The sequence below is a fragment of the Lepisosteus oculatus genome, chromosome 4 (assembly GCF_040954835.1).
Source record: "Lepisosteus oculatus isolate fLepOcu1 chromosome 4, fLepOcu1.hap2, whole genome shotgun sequence".
NCBI lineage: Eukaryota > Metazoa > Chordata > Actinopteri > Semionotiformes > Lepisosteidae > Lepisosteus > Lepisosteus oculatus.
The window spans coordinates 58,058,749-58,076,250 of record NC_090699.1 but is presented as its reverse complement, the minus strand read 5'-3'; the positions used below and the strand labels follow the sequence as shown (position 1 = coordinate 58,076,250).

At 34.9% G+C, this 17,502-nt stretch overlaps 1 long non-coding RNA gene across 1 annotated transcript in view; it reads left to right on the top strand.

The window, feature by feature from the left end:
• The window catches only part of LOC138238441 (uncharacterized), a 102,026-nt gene that overhangs the window by 14,613 nt on the left and 69,911 nt on the right, over window positions 1-17,502 (top strand). Inside the window, exon 2 of the long non-coding RNA XR_011189487.1 lies at window positions 12,931-13,029. This is a non-coding gene — a long non-coding RNA (uncharacterized lncRNA). The remainder of the gene's footprint in view (window positions 1-12,930; window positions 13,030-17,502) is intronic.

Sequence of the window (17,502 nt, the reverse complement as noted above, 5' to 3'; positions counted from 1 at the left end):
GAGGTCTGCCTTAGTTTTGAATTGAAAACAGCTGTGGCTAAATCTCATAAACTGAGGAAACGCCCAAACCAAATTCTCTTATAAAAAAAAAAGATTGAAAATCTTCTTGCAAATTAACAGAATTCATTCTGCCTCATGTCCACACAGGCCACCAAAAACAAAAATGTTTTTCTCTTTCAAAATGGCACTCTTTTGAAATCCCCCTCTGCACAGTTTCTTTTATTTATTTAGTCTTTTTTAACTTGAATACTCTTGCCAAAAGGATGACATGCATAGATTCTTACTTTAGGAAATAGTGGCAGTTGAAGATTGGGCATTGCATAAAAAATCCCAGCCAGACCTGTCTACACTCATTAAAACTGTATTTTTTAAGTGCTTTCCCTTGTTAGTTCTCTTAAGGCAAAAGTGTTCAATTTACAGAAACTTTTTCAAATTATGTTATTTACAAATGTCTTAAAACAATTTAGTTTTGAAAGCAGTATCAATAGAATATTGATGTTCTGATATCTACAGATTCTAATATCTACAGATTCCATTATCTTACATGGGGAGGATGTATTGAATATGACCAATAAGTCCTGACCAGTGCTCAGGTTGATTAATCTTTTGTCCCATCTCCCATGACATGCACAGTGCTGGGACAAGGTAACAGCATGAATTACGGGTGGGAGACTTACAGTAAGTAAGTTAGAAAAGCATCAATAATTCTCCTCCAACTGTGGAAATGACATGCCTAGTTTACAACACCAACACTCTTTTAGAAGCTTTCAGAACAGTTTCACTGCGGTCCTCCTCTTTAAGTACTTAAATAGTGTTCAGCAGCTTTTCTGAGGTAACTGTGGCACAAATATCCCCTAAAGCTTTGTGAGTCAAGCTCAGTGGCTGATAATCATCTTCCTTTTTACAGCCTTCCTTATGCAGTTATAGATGCCTTAATCCTTTAAATGGAATCCTTAAACTATAAAAAAGTGCTAATCAGTGTTAGGTGGATTAAAGATGAGTGCACTTCCCTGCTGTCTTGGACTCCCATAAAAAGACACTTTCACCACCCCACTGGCATGCTGCAAAACCATCTTGTATGTAATCCCATCACACTGAGCTGAGCCCATGCTTTCTCCAGATTAATCACTGTCCTTGCCTTGACCTAATAACCCAATTATTCAACACACTGACCTTTGCATAAAAAAGTTCTATTAATGCAGGATTACATGTGACATGTTTACTTCATCTAAAGAATTGACTCACACCGCAAGATGAAATCACTGATCTTAGATTCAGGCAGGGCAATCTGTCAACAAGTTGTGTTATGTCTCTAGCAGCAATCAAATTAGCCCGGGGCTGTAAAATGAGATGTGTAAATATGAGACATCGTGTTATGTAGTTTTCATACATTCATACATTTCAAAAGACTAAATCCACTGGCTAGACTTAACGCAGGTGAAGTGGCTGGGATATTAAACATTTAATCACTTTACATGACTTTGTATTTCTAATGAATCATAAAGAAACCAATTAGCAAAGAAAGTGCTTTCTTTGACTCTGATGTGAATGTACTGTAACTATCATTTGGTCTTTTGTACAATTTAAGCAAAAGTCATCTGATTTTGTCTATTTGGTCTTTCATGATAATATTACTGTATGTAAGGAACAGTTTTACTTCACCTGATTTGTTATTCTAGTAAATGTCTTGGTAGATTTAATAACACTGTTAAAAGCCCCCCTTGGTAGTGCCCTACAATTATTTAATTCAACAAAAAATGAATATAATGCATCAAAGCCACCCCAAGAGCTTTAAATCAAGCTAACAAGCTGAACTGTGGGTGTAGCTATAGTTTCTCTCTCTATATTACATTATTGTAAAATGCATTGTCTTGGCACACTAAATTACACATAAAAAATGCCACATTGTCAAGTCATTGGATAACAGGAAATTAAAAACTTTAATTAAAACATTTTTCAACTTGAAGGCACCTTATAGGACTTTATTAAACTTGAATACTCTTTCAGAGTAAGCTTTTCAATTAACTAGACAGCAACGTTGTAAACTTTGTAGGTGTTTTTCTTCAGGCAGCACTTCTAATCAAAACTTCTAGAAATGGATCCATGATTAACGGGAATTTGAGTTTTTCTTATTAATGGGAGTCATGTGCTCTACTCTGCTACATGCATCTTCCATTTAAAAACAAATACCACTTCGTAGGAATCATGGTAAACGTGAGTTTTATTAAGTGTGCCCTGCTAATGAAATGCAAGGCAGGAATGATCTGCTTGCACAGAATCTACACGTTTAAAATGCATAAATTAATTCCACATTTCAAAGAAATCCTGCCTAAATTCATATCGTGTAGCTAAAAATCTAAACACCACCCCCAACCTTACACATAAAAGTTTGTTTTTCTACAGTACCATCATTTGATATTGTTTGGCTTCCTGTTTTTCCATTAAATTTAAAATAATTTCATAGTTAATACACATTCATGCTGTTAAAACAGATGTCTTGCACAGAATCCCGATTGTGAAAGTTCTGAGTGAAGACTATGCTTTAAAAGTCCTGACAAATGAGCTCCAGTAGAAGAAACAAGTCACACTTTTACTATCTGAGCTTATTGAACATTGTGGTTTATTGTGACAGTTAATGTTGCTCCTTCTGGTTGCTCTTTAATTACTGTATCAGTCATTTTAAGTACATTATGGATAATATAAAATGTATCCTATTAACAAATACTGTCTTTCAAGCTTTTTTAAAAAAGCATGAATCAAAAATTGTTATCCTCGACTAAGGTAAAAACAATCTTCTTTTATGACTGTATACAGTATATACACTGTATTATTTATGGAACTGTCAAATGTGAAGAGCTAATAACATATTACTCTGATGACACCTGAAGGGAGACTCAACAGCCAAAATGCTGGTTTCTTTCAATTTTTCAGTATGGTATAACCCTGACTTGAATCATAGAGAACTTTTCATCCACTGTGAACCTGGTTTCTTAGATTTCACAAATGACAGATTTTCAAGAATTATGCCAATGATGTAAGTGGTATTACAGTAGTCATACATACAAAGAGAAAGATGTGTACATAAAAAGTTTAAATCGTTTATTTTTAATATGTTATCCTTTAAATATGTAGTATATACAGTAATCATCGTCTTTATTCAAGGGAAATATGTTTTTAATATAAACAGTTCAGTTGTTTCATTGCATACAGGAACTAATGAGAGCATTTACAGTACACATTTTCATTGAAAGCCACTCACAGATGTTTGGAAATGGCACATTTTCCTCCAAGGCCATTTCCTCCAATAGAAATTTTTTCTATTTTCCTGTCTCTCTTAATCTAGTACCTGTCAATTTATGTAGCAAAGCTAGGAAAAGAAAAAAGGTAGAAATTTAATTTCATATGTTATTAGAAGTCTGGAGTTTTCATACCAATTGCTTACTTCTCACACGTGTATTCCTCAGGGTGGGATCAAGGTGAAAATTAGACTTTGAATAAAGTAGACTAAAAATTGCCTGCAAATGTTTATAAAATATGACATTATACAGGTAGTTTAAAAACATTAAGGCAAGGCCACATTAAAAAAGAAAGTTATTCACTTTCTCTTAGGAATATTTGTAGAAATAACCTAAAAAACAGCTTCTTACTGTATTGCTGAGAAGAATAAAACTATTAATAAGCTGCACAACATATACTGTAGATACAACCAGAAATGTAATGGAGTGAATGTCAAGCAACTGGAGCCAGAAAGCCAGTCAACAACTTAAAAACAAAGCATAATAGTTTTGGTATGGGTCAATCTTAACAAGAAAAGCCATTTCATCTGTGGATTCCCAATCCATAAAGAATTTCAATAGTGATTTTCTCTAGCTGAGACAGGAGACACGTTTCCCAGAATCAAAGGGACAAAGGGAAGGGCTTGAAAGAGTATCGCAACAAGTAGAAGTGATACACAGATCGAGAGAAAGTAATGTAACAGGCTAGTCCCTACATGTGTAACTCCTCTGGTAAGGGGTTACAAATCCCTCTAAGTTTTGGTTTCCATTCGAACTTTAAGTATCAATATGCATTTGGGCCCTTTACAGTTTATGAAAGAAAATATGTTCTTGAAGGCTCACCTATAAAACTGCTTTGGACTACTTTTGAATTCATCACATACACTGTACAGTTAAATCAATGAAGAGAGAGAGAATTCCAGAAGAATGAAAGTGAGATCTAACTGTGGTTCAGTGAGAAGGGTGTTTGATAGCCATGAGTTAGTCTGGAAATGTTAAGCTTTTTTGCATCATTGAAAGAAAGGTTACAAACAACAGGATGTTCAATCCATGTAATGTAGCTCATTGTTATTAGCTGATTGATTTAAGGGTCCCATCCAGCGATTGCTTGAAAGAAGCCAGGTATCATGTTCAGCCGCTTGACTTTGTATCTTTTTCCAGATACTTGTGTAAAGAAGTGCCTCCTTTTCCAGGTCTTAAATGTCCTTTGTTTTAATTTCCATTTGCTTCTCTCTGATCTATATTTCCTCTACATCATCTGGTGGAGTAGTGGTTAGGGCTCTTGACTCCTAACTGGTTGTAGTTTCAAATGCCAGTTGGGACAATTATACTGTAGCCTTGGGCAAGATACTCAAATTGCTCCAACAAATCCAACTGCAGTAACTAAAAAAATCTTTGGGACAAAAGGAAAAAAAATGTAACCCTTATAATTCCGTCTGATTAAAACCATCAGCCAAATCAATTAAACTAACAGATTAGGTTTTCAAATCTTTTACAGTATTTTTAGTAACATGGACCCCTTTAAAGACTTTGAATGTCAAAATAGTCTCTTTGTATTAAATGAGGGATTGCTGGTTACTTGAAACGCAGAAGCTCTTCTTACCACTTCAAATGTTAACCTTTCTCTTTTTAAAATATTAAAACCCACAACTGAAATATACCTATTATCCCTTTTAATCAGCTCCCAGCCACATAACCTGGTATGTCTGAAGAAAGGGCATTCCCCCTAAGGCTGTAGTATGAGGTTCAAAAGATTGCGCTTTAAAGGTAACAACCTCTCTAAGAAAACAAAGGGATGTCAGAAACTTCACAGGGGAAAAGGAAGACAGTGGGTGCTTGTGCAACCAACTTGTCTCTCAGCACAGAAGCTGTATCGACCCACGTGTCCATCAAGATTGTCTCCCGGGAATTGTGGGAAAGGAGCAGACATGCTTTAGTGGATCAGATTGTAGAAACCAGTGCTAGACAATGAACACCTATTTCAATTTAAACTACTTTCTGGGAGCTGATCGTTTCCAAGGCTCTTAACCATAAGGTATGTAGGATTACAAAAAAAAATTGTGTTGGTAATGATGATAAATGTTGTCTCACTCAGACTCCAAAATAAGCTACTGTAATAGCCTGCTTAAAATAATAAGAATTTTAGCTATCTATCCTTCTGTTATGTACAGTATGTCATTTGTACTGCCAGTTATATACTATAATTTTAAATTTTTTGATGTTCACACTTTTACCTAAAATTTGACCTCCCATTTGAAATGGGAATATGATGGTCTATTCATCCATCCATTTTCTAACTCGATTTATCCAGTAAGGATCACATGGGGAGCCAGAATCTAACTTGAAAAGCAAATAAACAGGTAATAATACTAATAAAATAGCAGCTGAAGTAGCACTACTACTGTAGTACCATAAGTTTACAAAAAACAATCATGCAAAAGGTTATCTAGCAATTGTTAATATTTTCTAGGAGTTTTATTTCTTGTTTCCACTGCTTGGATAACAGTGTAGTCCACAGACATAAAACAGCTATTTTAGTCTTACACATTTTTCTCAAATGAAAGCAAAAACTTCTGGATCTTCATCTTCATATACTGTATGTATTTGGCTTGGCAGCATAAGGAATTTTGCCTCTTCTGCTTAAATGAAAATAAAACTACTCTTAGCACCCTAGAAAAATAGCCCATTAATGTGGGTCCTGGATAGTAGTCCATGTCAGCTTTTTATGACTAAAAGTTCTTCTTTAAATTATCCTAATATCTAGCTCTTTCAATAAAAAGTATGATTAAAAATCATGACTTTGTTGGGACTGGATTAGTACAGGAAATGTCTGATAGTTATTTATTTGAGGAATGAATGTGCTGGTTTCTTTCTTACAGCCATTTCTGCACAAAGCAAAGATTTGTGTTGCCGAGCAAAGACGTGATTGTGTTGCCAATCGAAGATTGTAAGTGACCAGTGTAATGTTTAAAAATTCAAATCTATCTTTGAATTGAGACAGTTATTTACAGCATTTGTGGAGATTTTGAAATTAAGGTTTGTGACATTCCAGGAATGCCCCTTTTCAGTACTTATAAATTGTAAACACATCAAATATATTAAGGTGGTTTTGTGTCTCTTTCAATCTTTTGCTGTAGAATTTTATTTTATGATCCTCATGAAAAGATTTAGTTTGAAAAGAAGCTTTACATCAGAAAAGTTTTAAGGATTTACTCTAGGCGATTTTAATTTGACACAGTTCTGCAGATTTGTGAAATGCATTGCTTTGTTTAGTTGTTGATCATAGATCACCATAATTTTTTAAATAAAAGATTGCAGTCCTCTTTTAAAAAGAAATATTTCACAATGTATTAGGCACAGGAGATATACTGTAACACTCAATATTGCTCTCAAACTGAAAAATAAAACAATTTATTTGAATAACCTCACCTCCCAACAATGAATCACACATTCATATGAGCATTGGCTATCTATAACTACTTTTTGTTCTGGTAACATCTGAGTTTCTATAAGAAAAGGAAGAAAAATTGTGTCCTATACCCGTCCTTCAGCTAACAGTACCAATATAAGTCAAACCTAGTTGTTGTAAGATTTTTTAATGAACTGAACCCACTGTGAACTACATGGATGTTAGGGAATGTGTCACGTTTTCATTTTTAGCTGACAGTCTTATTTTGGAGTGCATTGCAGTTGTTTGCCAAGTGCATATAATTTATACTGCAGCACATGGAAGGTTTTTTTCACCTTGATATATTTATATAGAATTCCACATGCAGTAGGTGTTGAGTGGAAAAGTGCATTTTGTTTTATGCTTTTTCTACCTTCTTTAGGTTCGTGTCCATGGATAGTGGTCTGCCTAATACTACTCCCATTTATTTCTGTATTTTCTCATTTTCCCATATGTACAGTACCCTATCGTGAGAACCTCACAGTTTTGACAGCTTTTTATAGTTTTAAGATAAGATAAGCACAAGCACTGATGGTTGTAGTGATAAATTACTAAAGGCTATAGTTTTTTCCCTATCTCAGAAATACACTGTATCTGCTTATTTGATCAACAGGATGAGCACACGTATGTATTTGCACCACACCCAGAAGATCAAAGCAAGTCATAAATACGATTAAAGAAAAAGTAATTTTTAATTTGGGATATTATTCTCAAATAAACTGAAGTAAATCATCAATCTAGAAGAGACATTTTGTCTGTGACTATAAATGTGTTCACATCTTTTCAATAGATAGGTATGTTATTTTTAGAGCTGTTTACCACAGGAAAAATATAGAAAAACGTTAAAATTGCTGTTTTCACACAGACGCCTTGTGTAAAATAGGTAATATGCAGTCAAAGGAATTAGAACAACTTATAAAGCATGATAAATGGACCACAATTATTAATGAACATTCTTTTGCATGTGAGGTATAGTTAATACAGTTTTTAACTAGCAAAAGAGAAGTCCTCTTGTATGTATAATAGTAATTAATGCACTCCCATAATGTACTGTAATGTTAAACCAAACATACATTAGAAATAAAAATGAGAATTTAACGTACTATAGTGTATTACGTGCCTGTTAAAACATATATCTATAAACTCAGTAAACCCAGCTATAATATCTACCACAGTAGAGGTTTGCTTACAAATGGATCACTGCTGTCAAAGCATTTTTTTCTTGTGAGAATAGTATATTACATTTTAAAAAGCCCATTCTAAATATATAAAAGAATAATATTATTTGCCTAAATCAGCAAGGTGAATGAATAAATGGTAATATAACCAGTGAAGAACAGCTCTGCCTGCAATCACATCAAGAGATGAGGCAGCAACCACTGTTAATGATGCCAAACATATGATTTCTTGACCTTTTCATATTAAAATGAGATTGCAGATTTCCTACTTCTGTAGTGAAGTAATGCAAAAATGTAAGCCTCAATGTCAAGTCAATTAAGAAAAAACAAATGTATGCATCGAAACATGTCTTCCATGTTAATCAGTGCCAGTTAAACGAATGGCTCTAAAGGGATTTTCAGCATTGCAGTATGGCATAATACAGTTAACTATTGTCTGGCTTCCATTTGCAGATATAATTTTATTAATTAACAGTGGCATTGCAAAATGTTTTGAGCATTAGGCTTTATTTATGTGGATAATTAAAGACCTGGTGTGAAAATACATTATATGGGGCACTGTATATACAGTACAATGAAACATTGATGGATACAGTAGTTTAACCCCTGATTTCCATTATGCCTGGAGAATTTTTAATAAAAATTGTAATTCACTGATGAAGGAAACAAATAGTACTATTTTTTGTATATTGTTAAATTAATAGTCTGTTGCTAATAATCTTGTAGAAATGGTGTTATAATACTGGAGATGTCTGGTTTCTGAGACAGTGCCAACTCCTGACTGTGGCCAGAAGGTCACCACAGGCAGTCAAAGAAATTGTTTGTATACTGCTGATATTGGGTTAGAAGGAGATGACTGGAGAAAAATGTGACATCTTGGGCTGCCGGAAGGGAAAGTTGCTGGATTAAGCATTGTTTTCTGTTGCTCATCACTACTTGAATTCACATTGCTTAAGCCATCAGCCTCTTTGGGCATACAGTATGTGCAGTCTTCGGTTATTTCAGGTCAGTGCAAGCTTGGTGCTTCTGAACATTATTTGTAGTGGAAGAGTTCTTGATTTCCTGAACTCGTAGTTGCCAACATGACAACAACACAGCAAGTGTCAAAAACACATGACGGGAAGCCTCTTATGATGCAGTATATAAAGTGGAATTAGAGAAATTTGATGATATGCCATTTTAAAGAAAATGTAACAGATCTCCGCCCACATGTTTTTAACAGGTTGGAGATAATAATAAATTACTGAAGGTAAATTTGGTATACGGCTCCTTTCAACATAACATAACTTTATTAGCCCTATACAATTTCTTGCTTTGGGAATTCATCTTTTCACATACCCCAGCTTGCTCTCCATGAGACACACAGACAGGGAGTGAAGCCTGGGGTCAGAGCACAGGGTCAGCTTTTGTACAGCACCTCTAAAGCAGTTGGGGTTAAGGGCCTTGCTCAGGGGCCTAATAGGGTAGGATTCCTCTGCAAGCTGCAGGATTTGAACCAGCATCCTTCCAGGCACAGGCATAGATCCTTAGCCACATAGCCACTGCTCTGCCTACTTTTATTTTTGTATTAAAAACCCATTCATTTTTGGTGACAGCGTGACCTTTGCTGAATCATCCTTTATTTAAATCTATTAATAGACCTTATGATAATATATTGAGACACTAGAATACATCCAATAAGTATTGGAAGTGAGAGGTGTAAATTATATATAATTACAGTATAATGTAAAATAATATCTATTTTCATATAACCTAGAGCTAAGCAATGAAAATTTGGGGAATTCAAGAAAAAGCAATTACAGCTTTGTATTTTATTCACAATTTGTAATCATAGTCCATAAGAAAGTCTCAAGTAATTTATATAACTTATAGGGTATACTGTATATCAATTCCCAGAACTCTGTGGAGTGTAATGTAAATAATTAATCAGGCCAATTATTTATATTCCCAAGTAAGAACTCAAGCTAACAACTACCTGCTCCCAACTCCCTGCTCTACACTAGACAACTGCTCCACTACAGGGCTTGTAGTCAGTGTCTTAAACATACAGAATGTCAAATTCTGCCATTGAAGATATCATACTAGCATTAAGAAGCACATTTCTTGCATTTGAATTATGCTATTAGTTTATTACTCATCTCTACCTTGATGTATTATGTGTTCTCTGTGGCTGCTGTTGTTCTTGCTTGGATTAGAAGTTCTGAAAAGTCATTGAGAAAATGAGAGAGCTTTTTAACCTTAGAAGAGCATTTGAAACATCTTATTCTTCACGAAGTACTAACACAAATTGTTTGTTAATGATTAAAACACAAAGGGCTTCTGTGAAGAAGTCTAAAAATCAAATGTTAGGAAATTTGGAAAACGTATGACATGAATATCACTGCCTTCATTCAGCGTGAACTTCTTGCAGTGATGTACTGTAACTTGCCCTTGAACACATTCTGCATTGCCAATTTGGTTCTTCCTGCTTACAGGTTTGTCTGAAGGTTTTGCAGTTGGTCAAATAAACAATAACGATAATCACATGTAACACAATCGCAATTTGTAACTGCGAAACAGGTTTACAGGTTTGGGGTTCAGGTTTGGAAGCCTATTTGAGAACAAAAGTCCAGAGACTACTGTCTCAAGTTATGTCCCATTATTCTAAATTGCCTTGCTGGTGCACTGCCTTTTGCAAACGTGACATAAGAATTGGGAAATGAAAAAATACTACATTTGGAATACTGTGTACCACTTTTAGCAAAGGCTTTGGGTTTGTTTTTTGGAATAAATCATTCATGGATGGAAGAAAAATTAATTTAAAGTGTTTTGCACATTGATTTGGCCTACTTGCAGAAACAGGAGAAAAAGACCTAAAAAAATTAAGAACTGGTTGTGTAATTACAAACATATACTATTAGAAGCTGCAGTTACTGTCAGCTTGAGTTTTCTTCCAATTAAGGCTCACAATGTTTCAAAACAACCTGGTAAAACTAAGAAGAAATGCTTTGTATTTTTTAATACACTACTTACATCTTCATTCTCCAAAATTAAGACAAAATGTATTCGATCCATTTTAAATATAGTCCAGACCTATCTCACAAAGCTTTTTCTGCGCTGTATTATTTGGAATATGAGCCTAAATACCTTAAATAAGAAGTAAAAACGTGACTTAAGCTAAAAATCTCCACTCCTGTGATGTACACCAGTATTTCTATGCCTGAACTTCACTCTTTCTAAATGAGGGCATCAAGAGATGCATTTTTATTGTAATGTTTGCCTCAGTCAATTGCTTATAATACCTAGCACCTGTCAGCACCAGCTAAGTGTGGACAGCTCCATTCTTCAAATTTCTTCATGCAACCCTACGAGTTCCTACCCTGATTTGTTCCCCATGTGGAGCATGTGGGAATTGGAATGCGATAACTAGATCATTATGCACTACCCACGAACATGCAGTCCGGAATGTCAATTAAATAGAAAAATGTATTTGAAGTCATTGGCTGTTTCCTTTTCTTTCTTTCTTGCTCTCCCTTCAGATACTCTAACAGATGAGGTGGCTTCTAGCTTTCTGCTTCTTTTTGAGCATGTTCCGAGGTAAACAAAGTGATCCCTCACAGACTCTGGAGGGCTAATTGAATTTCATTCTGGTATTCACACGCAATTATTTCATAGCGGAATCAATTTGGAGCGTTCGTTTCCTTAGGTCAGGTTTATCCTGCATGAATTCCGTTGCCTGGATACATTCTGACTCGGTGTGGGCTTTTTGCGAGGGCTTTGCAGTATGCAGGCAATGACGTAACTACTAAAAGTTAAGCCAAACTACACTTTCCTAAGGCTATTCTGTTTGTGGTGATAAAAGAATGATTCTCTTGCTGCCCTTTAAAACCGCCTTTCTATATTTAGAACCATTCAACCCCCATAAAAGTCTTAATGTTTTAGATTTTTGGTGCAAACTATAGAGTAGGAAATAAGCAGTTAGAATGGTTCTTGGCATTGACAAATTCTATTGTTTTTAAATTGTACACTAGTATTAAACTATAACTATACTTCAAAAGGCAAACACTTTTTATGTTACTGAACAAATCCCAGCTCCTAAAGTTCTTGGAATGAGCATGCATGCAAACAAACCAAAGGGATCAATTAGTCAATTTTCAAAAACTTTCAGATTGACATGAGCTAATTCTGTTTTATAATAATATAATCTAAAACATTAAAACAAACCTCTCTCTCATTCTAGATACTACACTAGTATCTCTGAATTGTGCTGCAGGTGATTGTTTTTAAAGCCATGCATTCTTTTTTCTTTTCAGCCGCAGTATAAGAGATTGTTTGCTTTATTCAGAAGCCTATAAGTTTGAAATCACAAGCCCTCACATTGTTCTGCCTGGTTGTGTCGAAAAAAACTATATAAAATAAATAAATTACTTTTGAAGACTTTAATGTTATGCACAGTCACCATGGAAACCAGGACCTTGACAATACCCAATATTGCACCTTGTACTATCAAAGATGCCAAATCAGAAATGCGAAAGATGAATTCACCTACACACACTTTTTTTTTGGCACACAATTTTTGTAAGGCAAACTGGAGTATCCAGTTACCTGATATTAGGTAACTGGAGATGAGTAACTGTGAAAAAAATCCATCCAAATATAAATTATAATCCCAGATTTGATGAGAGTGTGTCACCAATGGTGATTTTTGTAGTAGTTTGTTTTCTTGTCCCATAAATGGCTTTTCAGATATCTGTTGTCATGCCTGCCTTTGCTGAAGCACTGCAGAGCAGGCTACTTCTACGGTGGTATAGCAGACCACACCTCTTCCACCTGCCAGTCAGGCCCGTTGCCACGGATACACAATGAGATAGAAAGTTTGCATTACCTGTGGGTAAACATGTCCTCCCCCCCAGTCTCCTAATGAAGAAGGGTATTTAACATCTGACCGGACAGAGCACTGTGCTATGCTATAGAGTTTCGTTCCAAGCGACTGCTTTGTTTAATGTATGTTTCTCATTCAACTCTCTACTCTGCTTTCTTCTCACCCTAGTTTCCTAGCAGCTCCTGTTCCACTCAGCGACTTACCTGGAATGCTTCTTCGGACCTCGGCTTTTGGATATCCCCGCAGGTCTCGCCTTTGTCTCTCCAGGTTTGAACTGTGCTCATTTCTTAACTATGATTCTGGACTGTGTTTTGTCCGTTTGCTGTACCTGCCTGCTGCACACCAACTTATTGTACCTGTGTCTGCTCTAGGGTTCATCTTACAATCCACAGACCACTGCTATAGTTCCACCTTTAGCAGCAGTCATTACATCCCTAAAATATTATTAACACTGCACTTGTCCACTTAGAAGGGTGATTGACAGTGGAATCTCAAGTAGCTTGTTTTAGTGATTAACACTTGGGACTGCAATCTGGGGAATGTACAGTCAGCATAAAGCTAATACAGTATTTCAGACACAGGCAGAGTCCTTAAAGGAAGTCTAAAGAAGCCATTGCTTACCACTTGTCTATGATGAGGAACAGGATAAACCAGCTGGTATTCCATTGAAAATAGCTTTCATTATGTATGTTTAACTAGTGTCCTTTAATGAAATAATATTAATGTTGCCAGAGTTTCTGTTTGCCAGAATACCTAGAGATCCTTAGGTATCCAAACCAACCCAAACCCTACTCTAGGATGTTCTGCAAATTGTGTCTTATTGCTCAAGAAACCCTAGTGACCGTCGGTTAATGACATGATCCACACATGATTTTGCAAAGTGTGGATCACAGAGTTCAGCCTGCACTCTGGGTGAAGCCCTTTAATGGTTAAATTAGTGTTTTGTTCTATTTTGTCTTAAAATCTCTTCCAGTTGCAAAAAGCACAGCTTCATGTTCTCAGCCAAGGTGTTTTTTTGCCATTCCAAAATGATTAAGGAAGGAAACAGCCTTGAAGTTGAGTTTTACAGACTGTACTGGTGTGACCTTCCATCTGAATGGGTGCCAAATTGATCAAACTGAGATCATTCCTAGGGGTCAACAGTATTTGCTGATGCATTTCACCAAGTGAACAGTTTTGTTCTGTTGTGGGGCGGAAGGTCTCTGATTGGCTTTTGGTCTCCCCGGTTTTCATGAACTGTAACTGTGAGGTCAAGTTTGAAGTGAGCTTTCCAATATTGTGGGGGGGAGGATTAAACAAAAAATGCTGACAAATAAATTTGCCAGCTAATACAAATTAAGCGAAGGATGGAGTCTACAGCATATTCAGTTAAACAAGATTTTTATACAACAAAAAGATACAGTACAGTAGGTACAGCAGTTTTTGAAAAGCCCCTCTGTCTACAGGTTATATTTCATTTAATCAATATACACCTGATTTTCTTTTATGGACACAAGAAATTATTGGATTTGACTAAGGTGAAGATTTTGTGATGTTGACTATTAAGTAAAATCTATGCAGGAATATTCAACAAAAACTTTTAAGATGCTGGATAAGCATTGGAAGTCATTCATTTCTATTCTTATTGAAATTAAATTAAAACTTCCACTGATAGTATCAGCTGTCTTCATTTTGTCTTATCCTTCCAATATTAATTTGCTTCTAATTCCATCCTCAAGACATTGCATGGAAAATGTCAATAAGCTGAAACATATTTTGTGATTTGAAATACCAAAATGTTTCCCTCATCTTTCACAGATGTACATAGAGGATAATTGGAGGGCTTGATTTCCCAAGTAACCTTACTAGATAAACAAGTTAGTGATGTGTGGGTGCAGACATTCACTTTTTAAGTAACAGTGTTCGAAACGCCTGGACTTGCAGAAAGTATGCTTTGATTACCATGCTGTATGACAACCTTAAGCTTTGACAATCAGCTTTAAAATGATTGATTAATACAGCCATTGATTATGAAGTAGAGCTTTCCATGTAATTTGCATTTGCACACTTTTTTCTCAAGTTCTTTTTCTGAACTGACATATATTCTTGTTACCTACCTTGTAAGAAATTGAAATATTTGAATGTTAAAAATCTGAGATCAGGTAAACATCCTGAAATTCATAAATGGTTGTAATTGCTTAGAGCAGCCCATTATAATCTAAATGGCCTTACCATCAAGGAAAGTTTATTTAAGTATGTTGTGTTTTCTCTATCCTGTGCTTCCTTTCTACATAAAATATGTACAAACCTTGATATGTTGTCTCCTTACAACCTTAAATTTAATTTGATATGTCCTCCTGTGGGAATCACATAGGAATCTTGGGAATTAATAAATCTGCTTTTTTTTGCTTAACTTTGGCATAATCCCTGCATGTTTTTTATCAGTTTGCTTTTTTCATTAACCCAACAAAATACATACACACATGTTTTGCCTACATTTGCAAATGCTTCACATTGAATTTAGATCTCTATGAATGAACCACTTGTACAGTATATATTCTGCAGGAAATGTATTCTCTCTACCCCAAAAAAACATGAATATTTAATAAAGAAGATTTACATTTTCATATTTAAATTGCACATTTTTGGTCTATGAAAATCTTTGTTTCTGGTGTAGTATTGGTTTTCAAAATATCATCCTCATAGCAAATAAGGATAACCTGAAGATGGTCAAGTTTTGAAAAACGGAATGTGCAACATATCAAAGGAAACATACCTTTGGAAGCTCCAGCAAGTTTCCTGTTTTCGTGCATGTAACCAGTTTTCTAGTTTTCTGGGAAGTTTGATAAAGAGAACAAATGTACCAATATTGATTTGTGCCCTGATATTGTTACACTTCAAGGATCGCATATTTCTTTATCAGATGGATTTAAGTACCAAAAAGAAAGCCAGGAACTTTGGTTATTTGCCGAAATGTGTATGGTTTGTTTAACAGACTTAAGACATGATATAAATACACTCCCAAATGCCAAGAAGGTGCTGTTCAAAAACAAACTATTAAAAACAAGATCAATTGGTGAAACTATACAACCTTCCAAAAAACAACCTGCAAAAAATACAAAGTGTACATGCAATTGATTCTGTCCTCAACAAACTTTACAATGTATGTGCAACCGTTAATTACTTATTGGTATAAAATAAGAGGGAACATTCTCAGTAGTGTTGAATCCCAAAATCTTTAAGGCTAATAAGGAGGTTTTTCTAGCTATTCTTTTTGATTCCTTCTCACGTTATATTGAGACACACTTAGAACTGTCTCTGCACAAAGTTAAAAGTGGAGCCAGATAAATTCAGATACTGTACAGTATACCAGGTGCTGAGGGAAATTCATCTGAGTTTGACAAGTGCATAGCTGGCTCAAAATTATATTTGAAAGTGTGAAGAAAAATACTACTGTTTCTCTGTGGCTTGACAGATCTGATTTTCAAGGTCCTGACACTTCTCTGCCATTTGGATCTGTGTAACTCACCTCAGTGAGTACTTTCTTCAACCTTTATCATCTTTAATGCCGTATTATGAATAATTGGTTCTTTTCACAGCATTGTTTCAAATATGATATCATTGTGCTTGTGCGGTTGATTTCATTCTTTTCCATCTGAGAAAAATGTATTATTTTTGTCAATTACTTCGAAGGCTGAGCATACAGTATATATAAAATTAAACCTTTTTTAGTAGGCGACTACATTCTCTAAAGTGACAATGTGTTAGAAATTCTTAGTCCTCAACTAGTTTTTTCATGACATAACGTGAAAACTCACTTTCACAGCATTCAGAATTAATTAGAATACCATTTTCCTGCCGGTACAATAGACTGCAATCAGTTTTCTGGTGCAATCAATTTGCTATAAATGAACTTTTGTACAATTGTATAGGTTTCCATTTGAAAGCTTACTCTGAAAGTCATATGCGATGGAGATGAGAAGACACATGTCATTATCATTATCCATATCAATTGAAAATGTTGTCACTTTACAAAGGGTTTTTGCTACACTATCATTACTTTGAAGGTCAATACTAGAAGATTCTTGAGAGAGATTGAGCCATAGTTTCCATGAAATAAATTAATTTTTAAATGCGGATAATTCAGTTTAAATTGATTTTGATATGTTAATCTTTGATAATAGGAGTTTTAGCATAAACCTATTAAAACTGAAATATACTATTTTCTGTTTATGCAACAAAGTATCAGCATTCAGTGTTAAGAGATCAGCAAGGATTCATAAACATCATAATGTTTTGTGAATACAATTACTGTATATGTTTATCAACATTATTATTCAATAACATTCCATAAAATTAAGTTAACAGAAGATCCTTCCTTTTTAAAAAAAAAGTTGAGGTATTTCTTTAATTGCTCAGCATTGTTGACTAGCACAACTCTGAGATACTTCAAGAACTGTTCTTATGAAATTCTGGAATCATTAAGTGAATAGCAACCAAAGAAGTAAGACAGGTGAAATGGCCTCACCTGGTCTAATCTTTTTGTACTTGGTGTGCACTGAAAGTTCACTTTGAGTGACTTTTTTGAGAGGAAATTATATACTGTTATGTTATGTCTGTTATGGGTGTCCTAAGGCTTCTTAACAATAAAAAGAGAGAGTGAAAATAAACCTTTTTAGCTTTTTATTCATTTGTAAAGTTGTCACTGTTTTATGTTCAGTATTTTCACAAAACTTTCACAAGAACTGCAATTTAATTTAT